Consider the following 16,825-nt stretch of genomic DNA (forward strand, 5'->3'; position numbering starts at 1 on the left):
ACAGGGGCGGCCAACGCCCCCTCCCCGCGCTCCCCCCGGGCAGACGCAGCCGAGGCCAGCCGACCCCTCGCCGCTGCGCGCCCCCCCCCGCCAAATCAATCGCCCCCACCAGGCGCACCCACACGACTTTCGTTCCCCTGCATTTATCGTTCAATAAAAGTCGTTTCCTTTATTAGAAACAGAGGAGACGCTTCTCCCACCGCCCTCACCTCATGCCCCCTCCGCGGGCACAGCCGGCGGCCCCCCCGTTCCACATCGCCCCTCGCCGAGCGCGGCCCACCCCACCGCCCCCCCTCGCTCCCACCACCGCCGCCCCCTAAAAATAACAATAACAGTAATAACAATAATAACAGCCGCCGTCCCCAGCAGTCGCGGCAGCCGGCCCCCCCTCCACCGAGCCCAGCTACCCCCTCCCCTTTCCCTCTCAAATCCCCCATCGCTAGGCGCAGCCAACCCCCCCCCCCCGCCCGCCTTTCCCCAGGCGCAGCCAACGACCCAGCAAATCCCCTCGCCAGGCACGGCTCGGCCCCCGCCCGCCTCGCAGCCGCCCCCGGGCACCGAGCAGGTCTGCGCGGCGGCTGCTTGTGCGACTCCGATCGGAGCTGCCGCCGTCGCCGCCGCTGCTACCGGGCGGGGAAGGTTTCCCCGGGCGCCGCCGGGAGAGCCGGTGCTCGCTCGGAGGATGCCAGCCCGCCTCGCCGTGCCGCTCCGTGCTGTTCCGTGCCGTTCTGTGCCGTGCCCCTCCTCCGCGCCGCGGCTGCGGGGAGAGCGCCCGGCGGAGATCTCCCCACCGAGGAGGGGCCGGGACGGAACCCGCTCTGTATCGCATTAAATTAATCGCCCGGCTCCGGAGGAGGCAGGTGATTCTGCCAAACACAATGAGGGGTTTGAGCGCTGCGGAATAAAGCGCCGTTCATGGGGGCCGTGGGCGGCCGTGCCCGGCTCCGCCGCGGGATCACCGGCTCCCGGGGCATCCCGGTGCGGGGAGCTCCGGCTCGGCGCACCCCACCCTCGCCCTCGGGATGGATAAAAGCAAGGCGCGGGGGGGGGGGGGAAGAGGCGAGCAGCCGCCCCCCCAAGGACGGGGGGCGGGAGGGGGGAGGCCGGGAGAGCTGCAGCCAGCCCCGGCCCCCTGGGATACGGGGGGGTGAGCATCAGCCTCCCGCGGGGAGGCAGGGGCCGAGCGGCGGGGAGCGCGGGGCCCCCCGGGCGGCCCCCGGGCGGGCGGTGCGGGGCGGGCGGCGGTGCCCGGGTTCAGGCGGTGGCAGGCGTTGTTTTCCTCGGAGAGCGGAGGAGGAGGAGGAAATCTCCGGGTTTTTAATGAGGGGGTGCAGCAGGGCTGAGCGCTGGGATTACACGGCGCGGAGACAGAGCTGCGGGCTGTGTGGTGCGCGCAGGGCTGGTAGTCTCCGCCCGTCTGCCTGCTAATCGCACGTTTTCCGCTGTTAAAAAGAAACCGAGACGCTGTGGCCGAGCCCAGCGCTGTCTCTGTGACTGTGACATGAAAAGATGGCGCTCTCTCCCCTCCCCCAGCCTCCCTCTCGGCTTACACTTCCTCCCCAACAGCTTTTGCCTTCCAGTTTTTTTAAAGCCCTCTTTTCTCCCTTCCTTCCCCCCCCCCCCTCCCCCGGCCGGATACCACCAGCTTCCCAGCCGATCGGTGGGTCCCTCGCTTGCGACGTTGTTTTTTTGGTTTTTTTTTTTTATCTCTACCTCGCTATTTTCGCCTCTCCCTTTTCTCGGAAACCTCGATCTCCCTCTCTTTATGTCTCGCTCTTTTGTGAACTTCTGCGGCTAATGGGAGGCAGTTTGCAGGAGGCGGGGGGGGGGGGGCGGGATGTGAGGAAAAGCGGGGGGAGGGGGTTACCCAGCCGCTTCTCCCCCCCCTTCCATCTATTTCCTCCCTCACCCCCCGAGGCAGCGGGGGCAGGAAAACGAACCCGATCGAGTTGTGTGCGTGGCGGGCAGGAAAGAGGCACCGACGACCTGGTCGCGCTGCGGCTGCCCCCGCCGCCGCGGGAGCGACCGCCGGGGCGGGGGGGGGGGGGGTAGGCCGGGGGGGAGCCGCCGCTAGGGCGGTGCAGCGGGAGGCATTCCCGTCGGAGGAGTTTACCTGTCTAGAAATGTTTTACGATGCTGAGCGCACTAAGGGGGTCCCGGCTCCCGGGACTGGCCGCGGCCCCTCTCCGAGGCAGGCAGGATGCTCTGCCGCCTTCCACCTCGCTCCCCACGTTCATCACCAGACCGTTTCGAGTGCTAAGCGGTTGGGGTTTTTTTTTCCCTTTTTTTTTTTTTTTTAAGCCTGCAAATTAAATTCAGCGCCGCTCTCTCCTATTTTAGTGTCTGTTATGTTAATTGCACTTAGCGCTGGGGCGCTGCTCGCCAGGGATGCATGAAGGCCTCGGAGATTAACCGCAGGCTCCTGCTCGGACTTTTTCTCAGCCAGCAGCGAGTTGGCGAGGGGCTGCCGAGGAGTTTGCACGATCCCGTGTGTTTTCGGGGCGTGCTGTGGGGGGGCCGGCCGGCCGCTCTGAATCCGGGGCCAACGACTCTTGGCTGGCAGGTCAGGGTGGCAGCGGCTCCCTGTGCGCCCGCAGATCTATTTGCGTAAGGATTTGCATTGCGGGAGGACAGGTATTTTTTCCTCCCCGTGGATGGTAAAAATGCAAAATTAGCGCGACTGTTTCTAGGCAGAGACGCCACGATTACGTGATCTCGCTGAACCTGTCGGTTGTGCTTTCTGGAGCAGCAGGGAAACCGGACACCTTTATCAATGACTCCTGGAGCTGTTCTCCTGGCCGCTCGCCGTATTTATCACCATCTAACCCCAGGCAGGCCGCGAGTGCCGTGTCGCAGCCCCCTGCCCTGCCCGGGGCACGTCTGTCCGGCCGGCTGTGCCCCGCGGAATTACCCGGCCTCGCCGCGAAGGAGTGGGCATGTGTGGCCCTTCCCAGATGCGTCCTTTCTCCAGCGCCTACTTCATCTATTCGTTATCAGGGGACGGCGTGTGGAGTGACTGAGCCTAATAAGTTGTCCACTTGTTCATTTCAGGAGCATTGATTTCTGGTTCCAAGGCACTCTGTTCTAGCACTGGCTACAGCTGCGGGGCATTTCGCAGCTGGTCCTTCGCCTAGACAAATATCAGCGAGAATGTGAGCGTTATTAGCCACATAAATAAATCATTAACGTCCACACAAATGTTATTTTAGCGTAACTTCCAAGGAGAAAATAGCCCGGCGGGGCAAGACAGAGAGGCGGGTTGCGCTGGACCGGCCTCCGCGCAGCCTGGCCGGCAGCGGCGGGCGGGGGTCCGCGCCCCCCCGGCTCCGGCGCGGGATCCGGGAGGAGAGGCACGGACTCGCCCCGCTCCCGATTGAACATTAACAGGGCCGGCCCGCCGTGGCACGGCCGCGGGGCCTTGCCTCGCAGACCTTTGTCTGCTCTCCTGAGGCCGGGCGGGGACGGCGGGCGCTTTTTCTCCCCAAACGCGACGGCACTAATGAGATTACCGGCCGGCTGGCCGCAGCTGATGCTACGAAGCGCCGAACCCGCGGGCAGAGCCCGGCTCAGCCCAGCCGCTGCGCCTCGTTAACGCGGAGCCCACGGCAGAGAAACGACGTTTGCTTTTGGCCTCCCGCGAAGGGCTGCCGGCTCCCCCCCGTGCCCGGGGAGCGGGGAGCGGCAGCCGCCGCCCGGGCCGCGCTCGCCCTGCCCCGCGGAATCCCGCGGGGTGCCAGTAAAGCCCTGCCTGGGAGCCCTGCCAAGGCGGTCTCGCTTTGATAATTCCGCGCCACGGCCGCTCCTCCGCTTGCTCCTAATCACGCAAATGGGAGCTTGCTCCGGCACTCGCCGTAATGAACAGGGAGCGCGTTTCGCCGGGCACCCAAAGTAAATAGTGTATCGGGGAAGCGCTGGAAAGCTGAAATCTTTCACTTTTTCGCACGTAGCAACCGACCGGAGCGTTGTGCGCTCCCTCCCATAGCCAGGCTCGGTGTGATTTACTTTCTGGTTGCGATGCAGATATTCACTTGTCAGTTCAAGGGCAGGACAGAAACTGTGCAAGCGGAGTCTTGTGAACGGAAATCTCCCATTTACGAGGTTCTGCTCTACCACCAAAAGCCACCCTCCAGCACCTTTGTTCTGCATGCAGCTGCTTTTATTCCCCCCCCCAACCCCCCGCCACATCTCCATCCGACCCTTCTTCCCACGTCTCACTCCTCAGATGGATTCCCAGTCTTTTCCCGACTGACCCTGGGGGAGGCGGCGGGGAGAGAGGGTGGGGGACGACAAGGGGGAGGGAGACCGGGAGAGGTTGATGATGAATGACAAGGCAAATGATAAGAGCCGAAGCGACAGCAAAAGCAAACAGAAGTGGTCTCTGCTCTCTCGCAGGGCCCAGCCCCGGCCCGCAGCCCCGGGAGTTGTGCCTGTGCCATGAAAGCACGGTTGGCCTCCGCAGGCAGCCCGGCTTCTCCGGGGCGAGATAAACACATTTCGGTCACGTGGCGAGCCTATACGGTGCCATGCTCCTATTTGCCTTCCCCGCTCGCTTTTCACAATAACATGCCATCCGCCAGCCAGCTCCGAGGCTAACCTCACCTCCCTGGCGCCCGGCCAGCCCGCCCGGGCCCGGCCATACGGGGAGAAGCCGCGGCTTCCCCGGGGAGGTTGCACCCCGGCCTGGGGGCTGGCTGCAACCCCGAACCGGGGCTGGGGCCGGGGCCGGCCGCATCCCCGGTTTTGGGGCTGGGGAGGAGAGGGGGAGCTCCGAGGGGAGAACCCGAGGGGCAGCAGGGGCCGGGGCTGGCCGCATCCCCGCGACGGGGCGTGGGGGGAGAGCGCGGTTGTCCCCCCCCTGAGAGTCGCGGGTGGGGTTTCACCCGGGGACCGCAGGTGCGGGGCGTGTGCGGGTGGTGTCGGCTTCAGGGGCGGGGAGGGGGGGGGGGGGGGAGCCCCGTCTCTCCGGGAACGACGGCCGGGCGTGGGGTGGGCTCCGCGGGGAGGAGGGGGTAGGGGGGCCGCCAGCTTTGCCGCTTAAAATGGCTGAAAAGGGTGTCCCCGGGCATCCCGTCCCCGGTAGCAGCAGACGGCGAGCCCCGTCGCCCCGAGCACGGCGGCCGCCTGCGGCAGCCCCGGCTGGTGACGGGAACAATGAGGCACCGCGGGCGCGCCCGGTGCCTCCCCGCTGCCGGGCGCCGCGGGGCCGGGGGTGCAGGCGGCGGCGGAGGCGTGCGGGGGGAGCGGGAGGCTGGGGCCAAGTCCCGTCCCACACACAACTCCCCCCGCCCGGCGGAGCGAGCGTGCCGTTTAATCCCTTTATCCCCGCTCGCTGGTGGCGGTGCGAGCCGCCGGGCCGGGAGCCACCCGCCAGCCGCCCGGGGAGGCGACGTGGTGGCTCCGCGGCGCAGATGCCGCCGGGTGGGAGCAGGGAGCCGATCCCCACCGGCACCATCTTCGCAGCGGTAGCAACGGGGGGGGGGGGGGGGGTCCGGGGGAGGGGGGTGGAGGGCGGTCCCCGGGGACCCGGGCACCGCTTAGGCCGCGCACCGGGGGGTTCTCGCCCTTCGGAGCCCCCGAGGGCTCCCTGCCGTCGGGCACCGGAGCCGTGGCCCAGCACCCCCCACCCGGGGCCCCGCGGCCTTCGTATCCCCGCTCCGGGGGCAGGCCTCGCCGTCTCCCCGCGGGGCCACGGTCCGCAGCCTGCCCTCTCTCCGGGCCTCCCCCGGGCGAGGCGAGGAGCAGCCCCCGGTGCGATGCCCAGGTTGGGCAGCCACCGCTCGGCTGCCCGTGCTCCGAAATCCGGCAATTATGCAAATGCCCGGGATGCTCTCCCCTTTGATCTGAACTTCCTCGGAATGATCCCCTCTCATTACGGAGCATGAAAATGCCTCTCGGACGCGTAAAGTGAACTACAGAGCTCCTTTCATCCCCTTTTGTTACCCGCACCGGGCTCGTCTCTCCAACCCCCGCATTCCCCAAACGCCGGCAAAGGGGACGGAAAGGGGCTCCCGGGGGAGGCGGCGGGACGTGGGAGCAGCCCGGGCCGCCGGTTGTCATGGCGAGGCCGAGCGTCTTCCCAAGTTATGTGCGACTAATGGGTTTGTGCCCCGCTCGCCTCCGGGTTCACCTTTCCCCCCCCCCCCCGCTGCTCGGCTCCCCGCCGACCTCCCCGCCCGCGCCCCGGGAGGCACCGGCGCCCCCCGCCCAGCCCCGCCGAGCCCCGGTGCCTCGTCCCTCCGAGTCACTGCCCGCAGATCAAACGCCGCGGGGTTGAGAAGCGGAGCCGGGGGGGGGGCTACCGCCGACGGGAGCGCGGTCCCCGGGCGGCTTTCAACTCCATCTTTTGCTGCGCTCCTCGCCACCTCTCGCTTCGGTTTTGATAACTGAGACTAACGAGGCACTGAATGTATCATAGGTTTAGTATGTCCACGCAACCGTGGATATGATTTTCAAGGCTCCCGAGAGCCACGGCTGGGATTTTTGTTATCTTCTTTTTTTTTTTCCCTTCGAGGAGATATTAGGAAAGTTTGTGCTGTCTTGAAAACTATTCCTCCCGTGTAAGAAAAACATTCTGACCATTTGCTGGAGGCCATTTTATGCAACCTCAAGGAGGTTAATAGCTTGCATAATTTCAGGAATACCAGGTGTCTCCTTAATACCTTTTTTCCCTTTCCCTGCCATTCATTCTGGCAAGCCAGGAGCTCTGTAGGCCAAGCGCTCCTGTTGCCAGACAATGAATTCCCACCTGAGGGGCCTGCACTAGAACATGGATGGACTTCTTCCCTGCTCTGCTCATGCACGGTGCGGAGAGAAAGCCTGCAACATATCTGTGAGATGAAGGGATGCATGTGAAGGAGGGCACGGACTAAGGGGGGCTACCCTAAGTACGTAGGTTGCTTTTTTTATTTTGCTGAAATTTGCAATTTCGTCTAGAGAAGCAGTGGTAGATACGGCACTAATGAAATTGTGCCGCTGCAAAACAAAGCTGAGCAAACAGGAGAATTATTTGAATTGTTTTTAAAATGTTGTCATGTTTGTTAACAGCTGCTTAACTCTGGTGCCTAACAAGCTTTTGGAAAAGAAGATTTATTAATTAAAAAAAAAAAAGACAATCCCCTGCTTGCTTACAATTAAATGATGACAGCTTATAACGCATTCCTTCAAGACCTCCAGTAATATCGGGGCTCAGGGGACTTGAAATACCTAATTCACAGTTTTTTTAAACCAAGAACGGACCGTTAGGATCAGCTGGTCTGACCTGCTACATATCATGGGCCAGTGAATTTCAGCCAGACGTTCTTGTATCAGACTCATAAATTCTGGCTGAGCTTTTAGCCTGGCATCCAATCTTGCTCTGAAGACTTTTAAGTAACAGAAAACCCACTGCTTGCCTCAGTTGTTCCAGTGGTTATGTCCCCTCACTGGTTTAAAAAAAAAAAAATGCACCTATTTCTGCTCAGAATTCATAGAGCTTCATTTTCCAACATAGGATCTCATTATGCCTTTGTCTGCCACATTAAAGAGATCTCTACTATCAGAAATCTCCCCATAGAGACACTTAGGGCACTTAAAGACTATGATCAAACCAAGTCATAGCCTCCTCTTGGATAAATTAATAGATGGGATTTCTTTAGTCTTTTGCAATAAGATGCGATTCCCGGACCTTGAATCACTCTTGTAGTTCTTTTCTGATCCCATATTAATTTGCCAATGCACTTTTAACATGCAAACCCCACAACAGAGCCGGACACAGTATTCCAGCAACGGTCTCATTCATGTCGGAAGCATTAATGGCATCATTAAGTTTACTTGTTTAAAACCCTATGCAGATTACCTTTATAGATAGCCTTGGCAATACTGACTTTATTAAAACCCCATTTAAAAAGTCTCCTGTCTTCATGCAGACTAGTGTTGTTCATCAAATTCACAACGCTGAGCATTGCTTGACCAAACTGCAGAGGTAGCTTAGTTTTTCTAGCTGGGGCTTTTTCAGTGCTCCATCAGCCCTAGCCTCCAGTAGGGCTTCATAATTTTTTGTCTTTTGTCTGTAAGAAGCAACTGCTGCATATTCTCACAATGGCACTAGCCCTGGCTGTGCACTAACAGCGAAGTGCGTAGACAGAGCTCCACTACACCATTCCCTCTTTTCCCTCTTCCTCTCTTGCAGTGCCGAAGCCCCAGTTAAGTTCCAGCAAGACTCAGGGTAGTACAGTCCTTTCAGTGGCTGTGGTGGAGCTCAGTTTTGAGACACTCCTCCCCAGATATAGTTCACTGACAGCTTCTTCAGCCACAGCAAGTGGTCTGCTTTCACACCCGAGCCCATTCCCCATCCACCTTCACATGAACGTCTGCTCCAAAAGACAGACATTAAGCAGGTTGGGGCTCTCCCACTAGATACCAGATGAGACATGTCCTCTGATAAATAGGAGATGCCCTTCCTCTGCCCATCCTGGTGGTGCCCATCCATTTTTCAGTCTATCTCAGCTTCTGAGATAGCCTTGCTGTGCAATAGCAGCATGGAATGGCAGGATCTCAGAGGACCAAGGTCCATGTGTTACACAAGCATTAACTGCACCGCTCCAGTAGCTTCGCAATCTCTGATCTTCTCGAGCTACACCAGGAAACACTGCATGCAGCGAGTGCCATCGCACCGGGGGCTGCAAGCCTGGACTCTGTTCGGCATGAGAGAGGGCCTGAGCTGTAGCTGGATGATTTGGGTGAGGCTGGCTCCCAAAAGCCTCAACTGTAGCTAGGACTGCATTGTGCTGGGCCTCATATAACAAGGGTGAAACAGTCTGTGCCCCAAAGATCTCTTTCCGTATCATTCGTACCCTCAAAAGCAGAAAATCATATAGGACAGACACAGTCTTGGAAATGGCTGGGCCTCAGCTTCAGACACGATCCCTGTGCTTCCTAGCAGGACTCATACTTGAGCAACGCTCCTTTATTTATTTTGCTCCCAAATGATAGGTCTTTTTCCATAGTCCCAGTTGGAGATTCACGTTAATCATGATGTCGTGGTCGGGTATCAGACCAAAGGCGCTTTTCCCACCAAAGGCAATCAGACTGGCCCGCGGCGTCTTCTAGCTCGCTCAGCTCCCCAGGCTGTTCCCACTGACATCTCTGCCCTAACAGAGGTCACGGCACATGCTGGAGACGGGGTGAGCATAGTGGGCCTGCACCGCGGGCACCTTCTGGTGGGAAAGCAGCTACGACCCGCCCAGGAAAGCTGGTCCCCATGTAGGAGTGATTCTCCATCTGCACAGAGCTGATTAAGGGACTCGTACACCACTTATTCTGCTACTGCCTCCAGGGACATGGTGCCAATACAGCGTAAAGCCTGTGTAGCTATGCTTTTTACCCTGGGGTGAACTATGATGAAGTTCACATTATGTTAGAGGACCTTGAAGCTGCTGCTGCAACACCCAGAGAGGGCCAGCCTGCATAAACCAACACCAAGATGAGGGCAGCACAGGATTAAGGGTTAAATTGCTTTTGTGTATATGCCCCACCTCATGTTCTGTGCCACACAGTTGCACCACAACTCCCCCTTTAAGCTTAAATTATCCACAATAAAATTACTTTTCCCATGACACATGGCAGAGCCTTCATGTCCTACTAGTAGCAGCCCTCCCCTCGTTTATACTTTCCACGTGCCCTCATTTTACTATGAGTCAGACACACTTGCCCTCTCTTCCTATGACTTACACTTTCCTACCTCAGAGGACACGTATATGAGAAGATAAATCTGGTGGCCCAGTTTATGGGTATCTTCTCATGCAATTGGCATCACTCCTTTCCAAAACCACTGCTAGATAGGCATTGGGTTGAAATCAAATTCTCCGTTAGCCCCGACCATGAAAAAACGAGCACAGAGAAGTCACCTTTGTTATAACAAAACACCCCTGAGTTGCACTTAATTCTAGCAAGCAGCACATTACCCTCACTTGCTGTACCAAAATGCAATTTATAATTTTAAAAAGCAATAATCATTCAAACCATCAGACCTGCAGCTTTGAAGCACGGCGTATCGCCGGATGGGATTGCTTCTCTTCTTTCTAATTTACCTGCAAGCGCACATCGCCCAGCCGCTCGTGACAACCTGCTCTTTCTTCCTTCCAGGCTGCTGCACCCAACAGTATTTGGGTCTGAGCGACTGTTTTGGGGTCTGCTCTCCTCTCACCCTCCAAGGGGTTTGTCATGAGTTTTCATGGAGAGCAGAACTAGGCTGTATGTGGAAAACCAATATTGACATTTCCTTGTTTAAATATCATACATCAGAGGGGGGTCACGGGAGCCAAGGCCACCAGAAAGGGTTCCCCCACAAGCTATTATTTCCTTTTAAAAAGCACCAGGGACCCAGCAGTCTCCCCTGGGCCTCACACCCTCATGTCTGCTCTTCTCAGCGAGCTGGCTGACTGCTGCCAGTGCCACTTAGCAAATACAGATGTTCAGGTCTTTTTCTTTCACCACGGGTCTCGCTCATCCCCGCGCCGAGGCCGGGTACTAGATGAATGCCTCGTTTAAGCCCTCTTTTCAAGGCTGTGCGAAATACACACCCCATCTGCGCTTCACCTTGGTCTTTGCTTGCAAAAATCTACAGCGCTTTCCTATCAAATTTGAAACAAATGGCATTCAAACTTATTTTAAAAATTAATTGAACCAATACATCAACAACTTCCATGTTTTCAGAGCCTGCACAGCCCTCGCCTGGGAAATTAGAACTGCGGGAGGGTAATTTTGCATTTAAATCAATGGAGCTCTCTTTCCCGACAAGATTGCCTTCACACTTTGTAAAGCCAAGCAGTCCTACCACGGTTCAGAAGAAAGCCTGTTAGGCGTCCTGCACCCAATCTCCCTGCCGGGGGGGGGCTTCCTGGGGGGGCTGTGGGGGTGTAACCCCCCCCATTAGCACCACCCAGTGCAAGGCTGTTGGGGGGTACTTCTACACCCTACACCCCGGTTCCCTTCTCCTCCCGTTCATCCGAGCACCTCGCCTGCTGTGCCTTATTCCTTGCGTTTTCCCCTACTCCCCACGTGAGAGCGTTTCACCCTGAGAGCGGGCAGGCTCTCGAGGTGAGATCGGATGCTGAGCTAGGAAAAAGGGTGTTTGGGGAGCACTCAGAAAAAGGAGCGAGAAAGCGACAGAAGACAAGCCCTTTCCCAGGGAGGGAATGGCTGCAGGATTTCTCTTTTTATCTAAACCCCTGAACGGATTTGCCACTAAAAAAAAGGTAATCCACATTATGTAGAAACAAAATTACATTCACATGAACACACGCATACAAACGCACACTGTTCTCTTCTAACTGCAGGACACAGGCTTTGGGAGTGGTGGCCTCGGAGAGCTGTGGCAAAGGAGCCTGCGGCTGAAGCCGGGAGCTCGCCTGCCTCCCTGTACCATTGACATTGCTGTGCTGGTCATCTGCCATTGTAGTTTTTACAGTTTTGCTTCCATTTTTTGGGCAGACAGGAACAATCTGCCTTCTGTGCCTACAGAGTGCCCAGCACGCTAAAGCTTCTGTCAGGTAACACAATACTTGTGAACCTGGAAAGATAAAATAGCACTGAAATTTAGTGCATGTTGATCCCCCTATTTATCCCTCTGCATCCTGAACCTTACCCTAGTCCAAAACTTCTCCCTGCTGTTTTGTGTTTAGATGATAGCCACAGCCCATTAGGCGATGCAAGGCAGAGTCATACCCCGAAGAGCTTACAAATCTAAACAGAGCCCAGACAGGCAGCATAAAGAGAGTTTATAAGAATATGAAGACATCGTTTAGGTGGTCACGTAGAGGTCTTTAAGAGTTTTTCGTGACAGGACTTGTGAAATCGTTTTTCTCCTTCTCGGGAGCATTCCGGAGGCAGCGAGTTGTTAGGAAGTGGTGAAAAAGAGAGACGTTGCGACTTGGTAACTGTTACTGGGCAAACGTCAAAGGTGTAAGCCCGGCTGCAAGAAGGCCTGCAGGCTGGTGAGGACGGGGTGCCCGCAGCCTGCTACCGCTGGCCGGGAAGGGCTGGGGCTATGAGAGGAGCCTGGGGTGCGCCTGTGCTCCAAACTGAAGCAGCTTTCATACTTTTCGGTGTCCCTGCCAACTGCACCAAGCCATTGGGGTTTGCTCGTTCTGCTTTAGTAGTGGTCTCCACTGCTTTGTTTCTGAGGCTTAGCCATCGCCACATAAGAGCACTTCCAAGGAGATTTTAAAATGCCTTCGGGGCAGCGAGGGACAGCAGCAGGAGGACTATCCGAACCACTTTGGTCTGAGACATTTGGACTTAGATCCATCCAGGCGTTAATTCAGTGAAAGCCAGACAGGATCAGGCTGAAACTGGCATTATGCGCTGTTGGAAGCAAATCCAATTCACATAGTTTTAAGCACACGCAAACCGTTTTCTATGGGGACCTGGAGTGCTTTACAAGAGCGCTCGAGGGACCAGGTGACTTTTAGCATGGTGAATTTCAGCAGTGTAACCAAGGCTTAACATTGTGGCCATAGCCCTCCCTGAGGTAGGGATGACTGCCAAGGCCAAGCCAACAAGTTGGAAAGGGTTTTTTTTTCTTTTTCCATTGCCACTGTCTTTTTTCCAGCTTCTTGTTATGTATACTGCTTGGAGAGAAAAGCGCTGTATCTTATCATCACGACACAAGCCTGTGTTTTTCTCTCCCTGCTAAAATGCTGGGGGTACCTAGTGAGAGAACAGCTCTGTGCAGAACCTACAGGGAGGTGCAGAGACCCTGGGGCCATTTTTGCCTACTGCTCTTCAGGTTGCTCAAAAGTTTCGGTCCTACTTTCAGTCAGTGAACGAGGCCCAGGGCTAGAAACAGCAGTGGCGTACAATACCTATGCAATACCTCTCCTGTCACAAGGCAGGGACCCGTCAACTACACCCAAACCCCATCAGGCCCCTGGGAAATGGGTTCCAGCACTGGTTTGCCACAAATCTTGCCCCAAATACGGAAGAAGGACCTCGTCTCAAGCCAACCTGAAACGGTTGCGTAGACACACAAACACATATCCGCTGTTGTCTCGTTCTTGCACTCTTCCTTCAGGTGCTTCCTTGCCATGGGAGGGGATGTCCCCAAGCCCTCACTCGCATGTACCTACAGGACTGCTTCCCAGCCACAGCTTATATTCAGCTTTCCCCAGACAAGAGTTGCTCTGACATCTTCACACACGCACACACATAGGGATCTTTCTGAATGCCGTGTTCATGGTCTTTTGCTCTCCCACTCCCCGGCAGACCGGGGCTCAGCCTGCCCAGACATGTGCCACCCCACACCTCGTCCCCACGCTCTGCCCAGAGTCTGTCCCCATCTCCTGCTCCTTCGGCAGCTCCCGACACCAGCCGCGTCTGCAGCACCAGAGCAACCGCTTGAGGTGCAACAAGGGCACATGAGTCATTTACCTCCTAGCCAGCCCTGCCTGCTGTGCTCCAGCGGGAGTGACACAGTGCTCTTGCTCCCAGTTCTTAACCGGCGCTCAGAGGTACAGGGCAGGTTACAGATTTTTGCCTCTCTCTGGCTTTCGGGCTTTGCAGCAGTGCTTTGTACTCAGCAGGCCTCACGGTCTGCTCGGCTGCACAGGCTGCTGGCTTGCTGCTTTCCCCCTTCGCTTCCTCTGCCGTCCCCGATGCATTAAAAACTCCTCCGAGGGCCAAGTCGGGGGGGGGATGGGGGACGGGGCGAGGGGTGAAGGGAGAAGGCTGGTTCCGTGGGGCACCGGGGCAGGGAATTGCTCCAGGGTGCTGGTGACAAGCATGAAAGTAGCTGGCCTGCTCTGCAAAGGCAGGGCAGTCGGGAGCAGGGGGTCGCAGGCAGGGAGGTGTCACTTGCATGACCCGGGGCCGGGGCCATCACCCGGTCGGGGGGACACAAACCACCTTGGCTGGCTCCGGTCGGGCTCCCGCGGTGCTGGGACATCGCTCCCAGCCCCACACCGTGCTTCACGGCCTCCTCGGGGACCCGGGCACGTCTCTACTGGCCCCACAGTCCTCCCGGTGAGCTGGTCCCGTGGGACACCGGGCACAGGCCTGCCCCGCTGCTGCCAGCCCCCGGTCCCCGGCCCGGTCCCGGCCCTGACGGTGCGGCCCGGCCTTCCTCCCGTAGGGCTGGCCCCGGGCAGCGGGACGTGGCCTAAATCGTCCCGAGCCACAACCCTGACGGTGCAGTCACCGTGTCGTGGGGGGACCCCCGCGATGTCCCGCCTGGCTGAGGATACGGGGCGGGGGGGCTCCAGAAAATCCCGAGTGCGCGCTTGGACTGCATCAAAGGTATTTATTTGGATTGTCCCTTGGCTATAACTTCCATCGTTCCCCTTTGTTTTATAGCTGCTCAAGTTTACTTGCAGAATTAAGACAGATTTTGGGGGGAGGGGGAGGAAGGGGGGGAGGAAGCCTTTGTTCTCCGGAGTGTGCTTGTCTTACTTTTGCATCATGTGGCCTGAGCGGCACCCCCCCCCCCCCCCCGCCCCGACCGTATTTACTCTATCTCGAGTGAGTCCTTTGAAGGAGAGGGCAGAGTCGTCGTTAACCCTCTGCGTGCCTGCTGGGCCCTCCGCCGGCAGAGCCCGCCTTCGGCGGGGACGCAGCGGCTCCTGAAGCCCAGCGCCGCGGGTGTCGGTTTGACGGACGGCATCGGTGTGTCGTGTGTGTCGTATCCCCCCCCGTCCCCCCCCAAAAAAACCAACTCACAGCGCCCATCCCGCGGCTGGTCTCCGCGGCAGCCGTGCGCACGGGGAGCCGGCGGTGGTGGGCCTCTCGGAGAGAGCCCGGGGATACCCCCTTGATCACTAGCAGGCTAGCCTGCTTAACACGAGGTTGGAGGTGCCTACAAACTCGAAACAGCTGCCGGGCTTTGCTCTGGCCTGCCTGCTAAAATACGCCGATCTCCTTTTAATCTGTTTCATATTCACAAATTAAGCACTTAGCCTAGGTAATAAATCATGAAGCAGTTTACGAGGCTAGCAGGAGACAAACAAGTGGAAAGGGAAAACAATCGCCTAAAAGTGCTGCATTCAATGGAACTGGAAAGACGCGCTCGGATAACCCAGCCCGCGCTCCCCGGGGCAGCGGCAGCACCCCGCGGCCCCGGCCCAGCCCCGCCGCCGCCGGCCCGGGGAGGGGGGGGGGGGGGTCCGAGCCGAACCGAGCCCGGCCGAGCCGGCCCCCCCCCCGCACTTGTCCACGCCGCGGGGCTCCGGACGCAGCCCGGGCTCCCGCCTTTGTCTCCCCGGGTACCGGCCGCCCTCACCGGCTCCACCTGGGAGAGACTCCCGCGGCAGCCGGCCTGGAAAGAATGACTCGGGTTGGCGATAACCTCGTCTCGCACACACACGCACACACACACACACACACACACACGCCGGCTCGGCCTCAGCCGGGGCGGGGGGGGGGGGGTGAGGAAAAGGATGCTGGAAAAAATAAAGTGCCCCCTCGCAAGGGGCCCGCGGGGGACGTGGCGCTCCCCGGTGTCCCGGGGGAAGGGAGCGCACACGTCTGCTCGCTTCGCCCCGGTGCTGCCGGGCGCGGGGGGGGCAGCTGCAAAGTAGCGCTTTGGCTGCCGGAGTTGCCCCCCAGCCCACTTTCTGGGATGGCCGGTGGAGTGACTGGCGAGGGACCCCCCCACACACCTTGGCCCACTGTCACGCTGACCACGCGAAGGGGCGGCGCGGACAGGACGGGGCTCCGGAGGGCCGGGCTCGCAGCCCGAGCCCCTCGGCTCCTGCGGCCGGAGAGGGGAACCGGCAGGCGGGCGAGCCTGCAGAAGTGCCGGCCGGGCGCTGGTAGCGGGGGGCCGGGGCTCTGGTGCCCGCGGCGGCAGCCCGGGACGCCCCGGTGCTTTCCTCGGAGGCTCTTCCCGGGAGAGCCGCCAGCCACCCCGAGGGACGCAGGCGAAGGCCCCAAGACAAAAGACCCGGCGCTAAGACCCCTCCTGGCAAAGGCGCAGCCTGCCGAAAGTATTTCAGCAGAGACTTTTCTCTCCCCCCCCCCCCCCCCCGCCTTCCCCCCCCGGCGGGGCTCCGCGCCGGGCCGGTGGCTCCGCGCCGTGCCGAGCCGTGGCAGCGGGGCCGCGGGCGGCTGCGGGAGGGGGAACGAGGAGGGGACGGTGTGCGGAGCCGGAGCCGGGGGGGGGGGGGGAAGGTCGGCAGCATCCCCCGGGAGAAGGCGGGGGGGGGGGGGGCAGCGGTGATTTAAAGGGACTCCCGCGAAAGGGAGCGACACAGACCTGAGGCCGTCCGCCGAGTGCAATCTGCCGAGCTGTGGGTGCGAAGAGACGCTGTCAGGGGCTATTTAGGTCTCGCCGGAGCGGCGGCTCCGGTCCCCGCATCGCTCGCCGGTAACAATGGCAGCGGCCGGCGGCTCTCCACGCGCCTGGGCGGCGGAATGGATGGCGGAAGATGCCGCCGCGCTCCGCTCAGACGGGCTCGCTCATGCATCCCTCTTGGGCCAGAGCCTCTCGCTACTGCCGCTCCGCCGAGAGCTCCGGCCCGCTCACCCACCCACCCCACCCCCCCCATCCCACACACCACCCCCCCCCCCCACACACACACTCCCCGCACCGCCCGCCCTTCCCCAATTTTCCATTTTCAGGACTTTGGCGCGGAGCCAGAAATGTCAGGAGGGGATGAAACTTGACACAGAGATCTCAACCCAGAGCGATTTCCTCCTCCCCCCCCCGCCCCCCCCCCCCCAACCTCCCCCGCCTCCGTCCCCAGCCCCTAAGTTAACTTGAAGATAGTTTGGCCATATTTCAGTTTGAAAAGAAGGGGAAATTGCAGGTCACTGGTGCACGGTCGGGCCGGGTGCATTTTTTTAATTTAAAACG

General features: G+C 59.3%; 1 protein-coding gene across 5 annotated transcripts in view; it reads right to left on the reverse strand.

Annotated features, from left to right (window-relative positions):
- BCOR (BCL6 corepressor) overlaps positions 1-16,467 on the reverse strand; it is an 82,773-nt gene extending 66,306 nt beyond the window's left edge. For all 5 annotated transcript variants that reach the window (XM_052793988.1, XM_052793986.1, XM_052793989.1 and 2 more), the window contains exon 1: positions 16,226-16,467. The gene's annotated coding sequence lies outside the window, so the exon portion shown is untranslated. The remainder of the gene's footprint in view (positions 1-16,225) is intronic.
- Positions 16,468-16,825: the final 358 nt, after the last annotated feature.

Source organism: Harpia harpyja, chromosome 8, assembly GCF_026419915.1.
Source record: "Harpia harpyja isolate bHarHar1 chromosome 8, bHarHar1 primary haplotype, whole genome shotgun sequence".
In the NCBI taxonomy this organism is placed as follows: Eukaryota; Metazoa; Chordata; class Aves; order Accipitriformes; family Accipitridae; genus Harpia; species Harpia harpyja.